This window comes from Pagrus pagrus, assembly GCF_965226575.1.
Source record: "Pagrus pagrus genome assembly, chromosome: 2".
NCBI lineage: Eukaryota > Metazoa > Chordata > Actinopteri > Spariformes > Sparidae > Pagrus > Pagrus pagrus.
In genome coordinates, this window is record NC_140186.1 from 18,921,833 (window position 1) to 18,935,777 (window position 13,945).

General features: G+C 39.5%; 1 protein-coding gene across 4 annotated transcripts in view; it reads left to right on the top strand.

The window, feature by feature from the left end:
* Positions 1-13,945, top strand: part of rab11fip4b (RAB11 family interacting protein 4 (class II) b) — a 60,926-nt gene that overhangs the window by 30,214 nt on the left and 16,767 nt on the right. The gene's annotated exons all lie outside the window — the stretch shown is intronic.

A 13,945-nucleotide genomic window follows, 5' to 3' on the forward strand; every position in this document is an offset into this window, starting at 1 on the left:
TTACTCCAAAAATAGAAAGGCAAGGTGAGTCCTTTGTGGGGATCACAATAGCAACATGTGACGTCAGACCCAATAGTCGATTTGAATACTCCTGGTCTGTGACTGGACGTTACATAACGAGATTTACTCTCCTTCAGCTGAACAGGAAAATGCGTGTTGATTGTCCTGTGCTCAACACATTCCTGGATTTTGTTTCCCACTAAAATCATTTTGTAAAAGTTCATATAGTATAGTTGGGGTTTTTTGTTTGTTTTTTTGCAGTAGTTTGTTTTTGTCTGCTTAAACAAGATTGACATTCAGCCAAGTGTATTTCACAGTGCACAGTGTGTACACCAGGACTAGAATAACTAGATTAGCATGCAGCACTGAGCTGTACTGGATGAATGGAGGCTAATCTGCAGCAGTTAAAACAGTCACTGCTCTCTATGATGTCTCACTCTGCAAGAGAAGAAAGAACAAACTCGAAACAAAACAAATAATTATCTTAATACGAATAGTTAGTTACTTCTTACTTAAATTAGCTGCTTTGGTCGCCACAAACATGGCTGGAGATGTCCTGACTTCTCATCAGAAATCACAGCTCAGAAATTGTCCTGAGGTGTCTTTAAAAAGGTCCAGTGGTGTCCTGCTAACACATGTTAATATGCAGTCTCGAACTGCTGTCACTGGCTCCACCAGCATCCCCTCTGCCTCCCACAGTCAGTTCATTAATGAAATGTGTAGAAATTTCAATATGGTGTATCTGACCTTTAAAAATGGCAGCATATCATTGGTTTGCAGAAACGTTAAGTAGCAACATTTTGCTGTGGTTATCCAAATGTTATCTCTGAACATCTGCAGAAGCTCTTCTGGTTCTTGTAGTTTTCCTTTAAGAAAATACTTAATGCTCTGCACATGCAACAGCTGACAAGAGGCAGAGGCCTGACCACCTGCTTTTTGCCTGCCACTAACGACACACTTAAATGCCCCCATTCAACGGCCAACAGCAAGAGGGCTGTCAAACAGTGGCTCAAGAAAAAGACAATGCACGCTGTTAAAAAAAAACAGTGAGGTGCTTTCTTTTCTTCTCACTGGATGTCAGTGTGATGACTCAGAGAGGACGTTCAACGTGCCAGACACACCACGCTGTGGCTGTGAGGACGACAGATTTGAACACTGACTGAGACAGAGTTGTGAAGCGTTCGTTCCGCTACATATGAGTCAGGGTGTTGTGCTTTTCCCTTAAAGATGAATGTAACTTCTCTTCTCGCAATTGCTTATTATAGTATTGATGATGATAATTCAAGGAAACATGACTAAAGTGTTCCTAAAACCATTAGTTCAGAAGTTTAGAGTAAAGAATGAATCCTGAAAACTTTGACAATTGATTCATTTGTTAAGTAATATAAACAAGCAAAAATGGAAAATAAATGTATGGTTCCAGCTCCTAAAAGTGATAATTTGCTGCTTTTCTATGTTTTGTATCATTGTTAATTAAATATCTTGGGTTCTGGTGAGACAATACAAGACATCTGAATGTTAAACGCACAGTATTTTTTCTGCTATATCACTCAATCAAAACAATGACGACAAAAGACGGAGTTTGATGACGTCAATAAGTAGAACTGGATAATGGTTGTTGCCTTAATTGCTAAACAAACACCATTGCCGACGAAAATCTGACGTGACTCAGGCAGAAATGTTCGCCGACTTCCGACCTCACTCTCTGCCGTATCATCTGATGTTTTACCGTAAATTAAAGTGCCATGGTGCCAAATGAAATGCACCCTTACATTAAATAGAATTACAGATTTCTCTGGGCTTGAACATTGTCGGAAACATTTGGTAAAATCAACACAACTCCACAAAATATGCAGCAAGTGCTACTTCAATGCTTAAATGTTATATATTATAATATTATATTATACCGTTAAAGAAATATAATGAAAATAATCATGAGCTGCAGACCCAGTGGATTGTATGACACTGTCTGTTGTAGGGTTAAAAACAAAGCTCATGACTTTGGTTTGACTTCTGTGGGTGAATGCTTACTTCCTTGTTTTGATATGAAGTACCAAGTTTTGTTCAAACATACTGTTAGTAGTCGTCAAACACTTAGAGTTCAGAAGAGGTGTTTGACATAACAAGGACAAATGGACTAACACACCCGAATTCACACACCTGCCGACTTATGTGACAGCTTCTCTTAATTACACCTCAAATTGACAGGGACTGTTTAGCCTGTGTTTGGATTTTTATAGCATAGGCCCAGAACAAATATTTAGCTTTCTTTTTACTTTTTGTTTCTAAGAAATACTCTTATCTTTTGGATCAGTGGTGTCACACATTTACTCACTGACACACATACCTCCACATGTGGAGCACTGACTGAATGTGCAGCAGTCAGCAGGATGCAACGATTGCTTTGCAGCATCTGTGATCTACAATTAACAGAGCTAAATCGTCTTGACATGTTCTAACGGATAAACCACAGTCCACTCAACAACTCGCACACGAACACAATTGCTCATAACCAAGGGATGTATTTCAAGTTCTCCTAGTTCAATGGGCATACTGCATACACACACACCTACACACATGTGGTTTGAAACACTTGTAACAGGGCTAACTTTTTAACCACTGTAACTTCTACCTGGTTTTAACCCTTTACTCAACTTCTAAACCTAGTTTGAATGTAAATCTTCACTCTAAACCCAGATTTTCAGCTTGAAATAAGTACTTCCCACATCTTTCTGCATGTTAAGACATTTTCTTCTTTTTCAGTCGATACAGAAATACAACAGAAAACGAAGGCACACATGCTCTTTCACCTCTTGGGGTTTCCTGTTTGAGTCTAAGCTGGGCTTAATTGAGAATACCTCCACAAAGTCTCCAGTGTGCAGCTCCAGTCCCTCCCTATGTTGTCCTTTGTCCAGGGCTACATTCCTGGTAATCCAAGCAGCTACCTGTTTCCCCTGAGAATCAGGTGGAAACAAATGTTTGTGTGTGTGTGTGTGCGACTGGAACACTTTGCATAGCGTGGAGTCATAATGTTTTTATAGATGTGTAGGTGTGTGTGTCAAGCTGCTCTTACAGCCCTGGTGTTGATGTTTTACTTACCGTTTTGACTTAAGGATGAATGAGCAGGAAGGAAGAGAGACTTTATTTAGCAGTCTCAGGTGTTTTCGTGCAGTAGTTCTTTCTGGCGAGTGTGTGTGTCTCATTTACTTTTCACAGTGTTGACTTAACAAAATGTTTGTGAAATATGACTCATTACTTCCCCTTTGTGTAATGTGTGAGTGTCTGCATGCGTAGGAAGAGTATTGCCTACCTCTGGAGCTGAATAATACAGACGTGCATGCAGATACATGCACATACGCGTACACAGAGAGTGTGTATGCTCCCCTGTCGTGGTATTGTGTGAATATGATCGTCGCTCAACTAATGAAGACTTTTTGAAGGTGATGTGTACATGCAAATATTAGTTCCACCTATCTGCTGATTATTTTCTGGTTTAAAGCATAATTCTTGATTTTCAAAATTTTCTTGATTATTTGATTATTTGTGTATGAAATGTAAGGAAATTTAAAAAAAAAAAAATTGCAATTAAAACTGCAAGCAGTGATGAGCGGGCCCTCGACCTGCGTACTTCGGGCTGCGCCACCGTCGGAGGGCACGCGCCTAGATGTCTGCTCGCCCGTTGCCTGTGGAAAGGTTCCTACCTAAATGGGATACGTGTGACCCAAAACACAACAGTGCCACCTAGTGGACAATTTGTGTCAAACACACACCATACATGGAGATGCCTGTTACAATGGCAAAGCAGCGAAATTGACCGCACCGCCACGCCCACCAGGTATAACGTAGGCGAAAGCTTTTGAGAAGTGTTAATCATCAAGGTCTGAGGATGATACTTAGTGAATGTGAAGTCTGTGGTGTTAAAACTGTAGGAGGAGTCAGTTAAAGTACGAGGCAGCAAATGGGTACGTACAAAATGGGAAAAGCCATAAGGGGGGCGTTAGGGGCCGCTACTAAGCTGTTGTGCCACTCCTGAGGGCAGTTGTGGCATTGAATTAACGTACTCATGGGTTAGAAGCTACGAGCCAAATTTGGTGAGTCTGCAAACAGCCTAAAGTCATCCTAAAGAAAAATTAAAATCGCCACATGCCATTCAAGATGGCCGACTTCATGTTGCGGCAAAAGTTCTGACAAAAATAATTCCTGGATAAATCTTTGACTCCTGCAAATTTCATGAAGATCAGAGAAAGTTGTTCTTCACATGACCCGACGTTAGGGGGCGCTATAGATATGACACAGTATTGATGCATAGACGTATTCACCCCTCTACATGTGTGAGCAATTTGGTGTAGATGAGAAATTGTATGTCGAAGTTATAAGGACTTCCTGCTTTATGGCAAAGGATCGACTTTGAATGAAAATGGCCGACTTCCTGTTGGACTGAGGGTTTCGGTGCCTGGCGGTATTTTGTGCATCTGGTCATACATGGAGATGCCTCTTACAATGGGCAAGCATCGAAATTGACTGCACTGCCACGCCCACCAGGTATATCGGAGGCGAAAGATTTGGATAACTGTTGATCATCAAGGTCATCAAAAATTCCGAGAAAAATAATTTGTGGCTAAATCCTTGAGACCCATGAGTCGATTTCAAGAAATTTCATGATGATCCAAGACTGTTTCCGCTTGCAAAAAAAAAAGTTAGGTGGCACTATGGAGTCCCCTGGCCACACCCACCCCCAATCATGTTGAGTTATCAAATTTTTCACCACATGTGACGTATGTTCCGAGTTTGGTGAGTTTTGGGGTATGTTCAGGCCGCCAAATATGCGATCGTTTGGGAGGAAAAAAATAATCCTTACAGATACAATAGGTCCTCGCGCTGGCAAGCACTCGGGCCCTAATAACAGTTTCCCCAAGCCAAAGGTGACATCTTTAAAGAGCACTTCAGAAGCTCAAAATATGTATTATAATATAATATTTTTTATAAGAAAAGCATCAAATCCCCACATATTAGAAGCCGGAACCAACCAATGTTGGGGTTTTTCGCTTCAAATAATTCTTGAAATGATAATCAAATAATCAACTAACCATTTCAGCTTTTGTGAATTAGAATATCCCTTTTAGGTTCTGTAAAGCCTCTTATGCCCGCCTGTCTCAGTGCTTCTTGTTACCCACTGGTGAGATTTGAAGCTCAGAGTGACAGAAGAGCCATGGGTGACAGAGTCAAAAAGCTGAATATCAGAGCAGGAGCATTAAACGTTTCACTTTATAGGTGAATATTTCTGTGGTGGCAGCATTTGAGCAGCTCAGGGCTTAGAAGAATGACGGAAAGAGAGAGTAAGAGAGGATGAAAAGAACAAAGAGAGCGAGATGAAGCCTCTGCAGAGAAACGCCTCTTATCTCTGGAGCCCGGTCTGACAAACACAAGCAGAGAGACTGCTGTGTCTCTTTCTCTCTGTTTCTCTCTCCTCTATCTCTTTCTGTTTTCTCTCCCTCCATTTCTCTATATTCCCCCCATTTTCAATTTCTCCCTCACTCTTCTCCTTTTGATTGCTGACTCATGCTAAATCAAAGCTTCGTGAGAGTGTGGATCGATCCAGTCGATGTCAGTTCATGTGTCCGCTCATCCAATTCCAGCCCACACTGCTGCAGCTCTCCATCTCTGTTTTGTCCTCTCTGTCTTTTTGCACAACATTTGTTTTGCTTCATTGTACAGCAACAAGATGGTTATACAACAAAAAGACAACAACACGTTTTAAATCCCTATAAGCTGCATAATTCCTTTAATCTAGTATTGCCCAAACCACAAACATGTTCCTTAAATATTCTTAGAGGGCGGTCCTCAATAGAGTGCTAAGATCTTTAAAGACTGCTGCATCTCTTTTGGCAGATGAAGCTTCAACTTCTTCAAATGCAGAATGTTTTTAATTAATTAAATATCTAATGTAGATCAAATTGCATCAACACTTTCCTTGATTTTTATGTATTTTATTAATATTTATTGCGTTATCTGCTGGCAATTGAGATGTTTTCCTGTAAAATTCTGCAAACGTTGACAACAAACAGTGAAACTAACCTACACATGTCACTCTTCAGATGAGAAAATAAGATGTTCAGGTTGTATTTTCTTACCCAGTCATGGGCTAGCAGCCATCTCCCACTTTTTACATCGAGATCAATAGCGCCTTGAAATGCATGGTCATCCACATAATTCTCCAGTGTGCCAGAGGGGCAGATAAATGATATGTTCAGCACTAAAATGGTATTGACCCTCAGCACTCAGCACACACTAAAGGGGTGTGAGAAGAGGTGGATCGGGAGTCTATCTTTTTAATGATGGCTGCAACAATCCTGTTCCTGCTGCTGCTGTTGTTGTTGAACTTGATAAACAGTTTGGGTCTTTGATGACTTCATGTTTGAACACTAATCTCAAGTTAATTTGCCTCTCAGTAGGTAATTAGTTAATGTCACTCTGCCTGTCACTGTGTGTGTGTGTGTGTGTGTGTGTGTGTGTGTGTGTGTGTGTGTGTGTGTGTGTGTGTGTGTGTGTGCATGTAAGCTTTTATTGTATACAACAGTATATGGCTGCCAAGTGGAAATACACTGATTAGCTACTAAAAAAAGCTATCAAATTCCTTGTGTGAAGAGAAAGAAACAGAATGAACTAAATTTTCTTAAACTTTTTCACATGAATGAATGTAGATTACTTTACTCTTCTAGCAGTAGTAGCAGGAAAATTCCTCCAAATGAAATGACAAAATCCAAAGTTTGTAGTACTTCGAAAGATTAAGCTGCTCAGAGACCTGGAAGTGACTCTTGAGTGAGTGGCACTATCCTCTAGATAACTGCACTAAACTGTAGAAACTGATGTAATATCAGCACATTATTTGACAAAATATAAAAATACACCTTTCAAAAGGAAAATTATTAAAAGCAGCAATACATTGTTGCAGCGTCTCGTCAGCCTTATCCAAAGTAGAGGAAGTGCAGTGCTTTTATGCTATTGTATTTGCCAGTAAATACTACGCAATTCATGTGCTTTTGGTTAAGGCTTCAGACATAGTAAAACATCTCAGGTATTGTTGTAGTATACTAAACAGATTGTCGGTAAACAATTTCAGATGCAGCCAGTAGCTGGGTTTTGGGTAACACAAGTAAAAATGCTAACATAACATCATTCGAGACAGTGGAAAAATCTAGTTATCTCTAGCAGCAACTTCTCCAACTAGCTAATTAATTACCTCAAGATACCAATGAATTGTTGATGCCTGACTTAAGGTTTCCCCGTTCATAAAGGGGCTTCACGCTACATTAATGAGCTAATTAATGTTGTGCTAAAGTCAGCTGTGAGAGCTACAGGGAACTTCAGGACTGTCGAGCACTGCACAAGCTTCAGCTTTAATATTTTCTGTTTGACCAGTTGTTTCCTCAGGTTAGACATGTTGCACGGCTCAGCTTTGTATTTTTCAGTACAAATATTGCAGTGAGCATTTCCCTGACTCACTGTGACTTGTTGTAGGGGCGATGTATTGGTCTTTCTCTTCTTTTCTATACTCTAAAGATAAGCTATGACATACCGAAATGTGGCACTGTTTGATTTATTTTGAATTGGTACTCTGGTCTGTACCCTTAAAGGGGAGTTGGGGAACTATTGTGGACATGCTCTGAAGACACAACGATGACCAATTCTTGTTAGAAGTGTAAAATGAACAGCCATCTGCCTTGTTCACAGTTGTGTTGTTGGTAATACAGTCACCTGAATTCCTCCTTTGCTCATGTCTCAATTTTTATGTCGCTAGAGGGTTTTGTCATTTGAACGTTGTTTCGGGGGGAAACATCTGATGCTGTCGTTTTTCCTGAGAGGACAGTCTTGCTTTAGATAAGCACAAGTGTAACGTGTTAAGAAGCACTTTATATTTATTGTAATTACTGTTGCTATTTATTTATGGTGCCATGTATCACTGTGTTTTTTATTTACTGATGCGCTGTGAGAGTCTGTGCCACATACTGATTACCCGACATGGATTTGTTTGTCTCCCTCTTCTTCCTTTTATCTGTCTTTTAACGAAATTGAGTCTGCTGAACCGAATTGCCCCTCGGGGATAAATAAAGTTGTCTGAATCTGAATCTGAATCTGAACTATTAACACTGATTATGGCTCCATCTCATTGTATTGCGCCAGTCATCAGAATTAGTGTCAAGTTTATTGCCAAGTAAGTTTTCACAGTAAGGGTATTTCACTTGATGTTTTGGTCCAGAACAATAAACATAGTAAAAGGAAATAAAAAGATAAAAAAGCAAGTGCTGCAAATGAAGAAGCAGAAATAGAATATCGAATAGAATATGAAAAATATTATAAGCAAGCATGCATTTCTGCGGGGACAATGGTCCGTTGTTCACTTTGCTTCTTAGTCGGGCTGCATTCGTTTTCCAAACACCAAGTTGATGCGACTTCGTAAGAATCACCTCTGTGATATTTATGTCCATGACAATTTGCATCGTGTATTTGGATGAATTTTAATTATTTGACTAGAGTTCGTCTCAGAGGAAATAAAATAGTTCAGTGTGTCTCACCTGTTTGGTCCCAAATCTTTCTCTCACACAAACACACACTTTGTCTCTAACATGGAAATAATGAATGTTTGCCTCCCTAGCAACTAGTACTGTAGCAGCAATTCTAATACAGTGACATCATTTGCATCTCACCATTTTCTATGTGATCTTTCACAATGTTGCTCAATTACTTTAGCATGACAACTATGTTACTCAACACTTTGAGTTTCAGGGCTGTGTCAACATGGTTTGAGTAGTAGTCATCATTCATGTTACATAAACTTCCATCTATGCCCACCGTCCATGCTCACTGCCAAGTTTAGCTGAGAGTTAATTGAGAGGTCAGATTATTTTCCAGTTACTTCAAACAGATTTCAGAAGTTGTGTTTATTGTGTTAGTTTAAGTTGCCTCTGATGTTTTCTGACTCACTTCTGTCCACTTGACATTTGGTGATATTTCTCCCTCACTCTCTTTCTCTTCAACTTCCCATAGAAAAGTGACGAGAGTCCCTGCTCTTCACTTTCTGTATCTATGAATCTATCCCTCCATCTATCCATGAATCCATCCATCCATCCACCTCTGTTCTCCCCACTTACATTTCTTTTATAGCTGCAGTAGATGTTAATAATACATTTTTCTCAGAGAGTCTGGCTGTGTTGGAGTCTCCTCTTTACTCCAGCTCATACATAACTATTCTTGCTGCACAACTGTTTCTCTACCTGGAAAATCTGCGCTGACTATCTTCGTAAATAGTGCCTGACCAGTCTTTTTCCAGAGAGAGTTCACGGCATACGCATGCTTATTCTGCCACACATGACATGTAAAAAAAAAACTATGTGTAATAAATCCCACATGTGAGGGATTCAGTGATGATTGATGAAAGAGAAGCTCGGCTTTATACTCAGCACCTGGACAGGGTTTGGCTAAGCATGATGTACAGTACACATTCATGTTCTACTCTTAAATTAACACCTGACTTGACCACAAACACACAGAAAAGGTCTGTTCAGTCAGCCTGAATTTCTCATCTCAGAGAGAGCCTGATTTTTTTTTTACGTCTTCTTCTTCTCTCTATCTTTTTCCTCTTCTGACATTAGTCTCACCTGGGAGAGTGGGAAGGAAAGAAGGAAAGAAATGATAGGATGTCTGTATTTTAACTAGGTCAGACCCTGCAGCAACAGACTCACAGAGAGATCGGAAATCTTCTCCTGATTTTATTTAAGGCAAAATATGAAATAAAAATGTGTACAACAGCATGCACGCCGCGCAGTGTAATGATGTAAAGCTGAATAATTATTTATTTATTGATTTATTTATTACATCTTTCCTGTTCCTCTCCTGTAAATGTCTTTACATCTGAGAAACGAAATCCATGGACATGAATGTTGTCCAAGCACGATACAGTATAGATTCTCTTTCACTTAATACAGATAATCTGACCATAAGGCACCATAAACATTAAAGAACACATATTATGCTCATTTTGAGGTTCATAGTTTTATTTTGGGTAACTTCGAAAATATGTTTACATGCTTTAATGCTCAGAAAATGCATCAGTTTTCTCATATGGTCCAGTGCTGCAGCACAGTATCCCCCTTCTGTCTGACCAGAGGTGCCTTGTTCCAAGCAGCAAACATTTAATGGCGATAAAAATCCTGCTTTGGCCAAAGGGTGATGTGAAGGCGCTTCAGACACAGCTGCTGCATTTGAAAGCACAAGCAAAATTTAAAGGCCACTGGCAGGTTAGGTGCTGTTTGGCAGGTTAGCTGTGTTTGTACTCCGGGGAATCAAACAACTCAAAACAATCTGCAGGCTCATGTTTTGGCCGTTGCAGCCCCAAGGCTTTTTCTATAACTGGCAGGTACAGATAGAGGCCAACTGTAAACACACACACAGCTCCTCCCTCCATCATAACGTTTTTATTGCTCTCATCAGACTGTCAGAGTGCAAAGTACTTCTGTTTCAAAACAAACACACACACACACTGTAGGGTATTATTGTCCATTAGTGTCTTTGCCTGAAACAAAAGCTGTCAGAACGGCTTTAATTAGCAGTCTAAATGATGGCACATGTGCTTCTCTTCTCCTCCTTCTTGACTGACTGCTCAACAGGTATCGTTTCTGTGTCTGAACACTTGAGTACTCGACACGCATTCACCTAAACAGAGAGAAAATGATCCTCTTTAAATACTTAAAAATGAGACTTTACTGGGCATATTGTATTTGTGTAACACACGTACAGTAGTTATGAGAATGAAGCTATTAATAACTTTAACCTGACTGTTATTCTAAATAGTAAAAATAGACGTTACTGTATAACACAAATCGCTGTTACAAAGTGCTCGACAGAACAAGATGCAACAGCACACTCAGTCTATATAAAAACAACAAAAAAATACAAAAATAGTACAACCTGTCAAGATAAAAAGCTTTCCTATAAAAGTAAGTTTTGAAGAGTGATTAGAAAGAAGGAACTAACTTCACAAACCTACTGTAAATTATAAAAGTTGACTTTACTGAAAAAGTACCAAACCGAATCCCTCAGAGGTAAGTAACGCAGACTATTCAATTTAAGTTTTACGAGCTAAAAAGTTTTAACAATTTAGAATTATTCGTTTTTAAGTTAAGTCACTGTCAGACTTTACGGTGTAAGAATATTAAACATTTTTGAGGATATTATTGCTTCATTGATGAGAAAATTTGTTTTTTTCCAATGAAATTATCCTTTCCAGCCAATGTAACAATCTGATGTCATCAATCTGATATCACCTTTTGAACTCATGTTGAAGGGCTCTGTTCTATATTTTGATTAGTTCTAACTTTGCTTGTTGTTATTATGTGGGCTAGCCCTACATGAAAAGCTCCTCTACTCTCCTCCTCAGAACGAGCACATCAGGTGTTAAACTTCCCCGCTGTGTTAGCTTGTTCAGTTTCTTTAATTGTTGTGCTGCAGTGCAGAGGGGGGGCTGCCTGTTTTCGTGCCTCTCACTGTTTCTTATTCTGCTGCAGGGAAATAAAGAGACTGGTCTGAGGAATGCTAAAGAGACCTTTCCCCTTCTTTTTATTCTCTGTGACTCAGCTCCAGACCCCACGTCGGCTCTTTGTTACAGCACAAAGCCTCAGTTTATGAGATGAATTGGTAGTTTTTTAATTTAGTTGTGCACAGGCATGAACGTGTGTGCGTGTGTGTGTGTTTGTGTGTGTGTGTGTGTGTGTGTGTGTGTGTGTGTGTGTGTGTGTGTGTGTCTGTGTGTCTGTGTGTGTTTGTTGCGTGTAGGATAGGGATGTAAATGATTATGAATACAGTACATAATTCAGATATGAGCAGATAATCTTCTCTGAACAGCATTCAAATTACACCAGGATGTAGTTTACAGACCATCTCATCAGTCATGGCAAGACTCAACAGGCCAAAATTGCCAAGAGAGCTTTTTCTTGTTTTTCATTTCAATGAGGCTTCAAACCAACTTTATTGTTTTTTTTTAATTATTATTTTGGATCTGCATGCACAATCTTCCTTTTCTAATTAAGCAACGAGGCCCAATGGCTTGTTATATTACAGCCCATTTATTTATTTGCTTTCTCATTTATTGACACTTGAGAACAACTTTGTATTCCACTAGGACAGCCACCCATTATATAAACAACTTTAAGTTTTTACTTGAAAAATAATTACTCAAAATAAAGTAAGTAGAGTAAGTAAAAGGTTTTTTTTATTAAGCACATTTTTAAAACGCACTGAGGAAAAATAGAGTTGAAAAAAGGAAATAACTTTAAAAACAAACACACATAAAGGCAGCACCATTTCCACCTGACAGTGCCACACAAGTCATTTTAGACAAAACATTTTTCCTCTTTTAACTCATTAAGACCTAGGGCGATGTCATCTAAAACCTAAGGCATCGTTTGAAAACACCTCCTAAAAACTAAAAAGGACTTTGTAAAAGACTTGACACAATTGTCAACATTCACAAAAACCTTTATTTCTCAGCCTTTTGGAGATTACAAACATTTAAGAGCTTAAGACTTCGGCTTTAATTGGAAATGATTGCCTTTGCTCTAATGTCAATTAACACATCACAATGCATTTCCTCAGTCACATCTTGAATGTGACAACATCATCCAAAACACACTCACGACATCAGCCTCGAAAGGGAGAAACATTTGGTCTTAATGGGCTAAAGGAAGGGTTCAAATACAAATCGTGCTGTATTATTTAAATGTTTCAGTAAGGGGTTAGAAATTCACAGTTCACAGTTTCTGTATCAGTGGAGATTTAAGGATGAAACATCAGGGTTGTGTGTATGAGAGACAGAGAGCTGTCTGAATCTTTTCTTTTATTAAATCTTTTATTAGTCTGTAATGTTGTCGAATACCGACCTGACTGTTATCTCTGCCTCACCTACATCTTTTCTGCAGCTTTCACACTCTCGTCTAATCTCAGCCCCACTCTGTTTTGATAATTCCTTTCATTTCTTCTCGGCTTTGTTCCCCCGTGCCCTATTTTTCTTCTCCTCACTCGTTAGCTGTTTTCTTCTATTCTGTACTTATTCTTCTTCACCAGCTCTGTCCATACCACCATCCGTGCCTGTTTCTCCACTTTTCTGTTGCTCACTACCCAACACATGAGCCTCTCCTCTCTGATTACCTCGTCACCTGCCCACCTCCTTCATGCTGCTGCGTGTCTCAGCTGTTCAGTCATGCTGAGAAAAGTCCTTGTTCTCTGTTGCGTTAGACCAGATTTGAGCCGCTGAAGAATGAAACTAGATGGAGCGGGACTTATGACTTTTGACCTGTTGCCCTTTCACCCTTCAAGCCCTCTACACCCCCACTTGTCAACGTAAGACCATTCCCACAGTGAAGGAATTTACTAAATGGGAAATCCACCCTAAACCAGAATCCACAAGTGTTACTGACAACACTTGTAACAGCCTTGATTTGTGAATTCCACTGTCTGAAAATATGAATTTGCAAGATATTGAAATAGGAAGGATTCAAATTTTTCTCCACACTTTAAACACTGTAAAGTCTTTAACCCTTGGCTGCAGAATACTGGTTCAACTTCTTACTCAAAAATAAAGTTAAAAGGCACAGGCTCTGACATGTTCTCAAAGGATTAAAGTTGAAAGTATCCCGCTGAAGGACATTTCAACCGGATATTTCTGTGCAAATCTCACTGAACCTCACATCATATTAAAATAATTCAAAGACTATTAAACTTAAAGGTAGAATCGGTAGGATTTGGCCAAGATGTTCGTAAACTTGGTTGAATCTCAGTCCCAGGACATCAAATACCAACATTACGGGTTGGTAAAGCATCCCGAGCAGCAAAAAACTGAGAAAAAAGGAAACACAGGCAGACGGCTGCAGGGTCTCTGCAGATACAAGACACT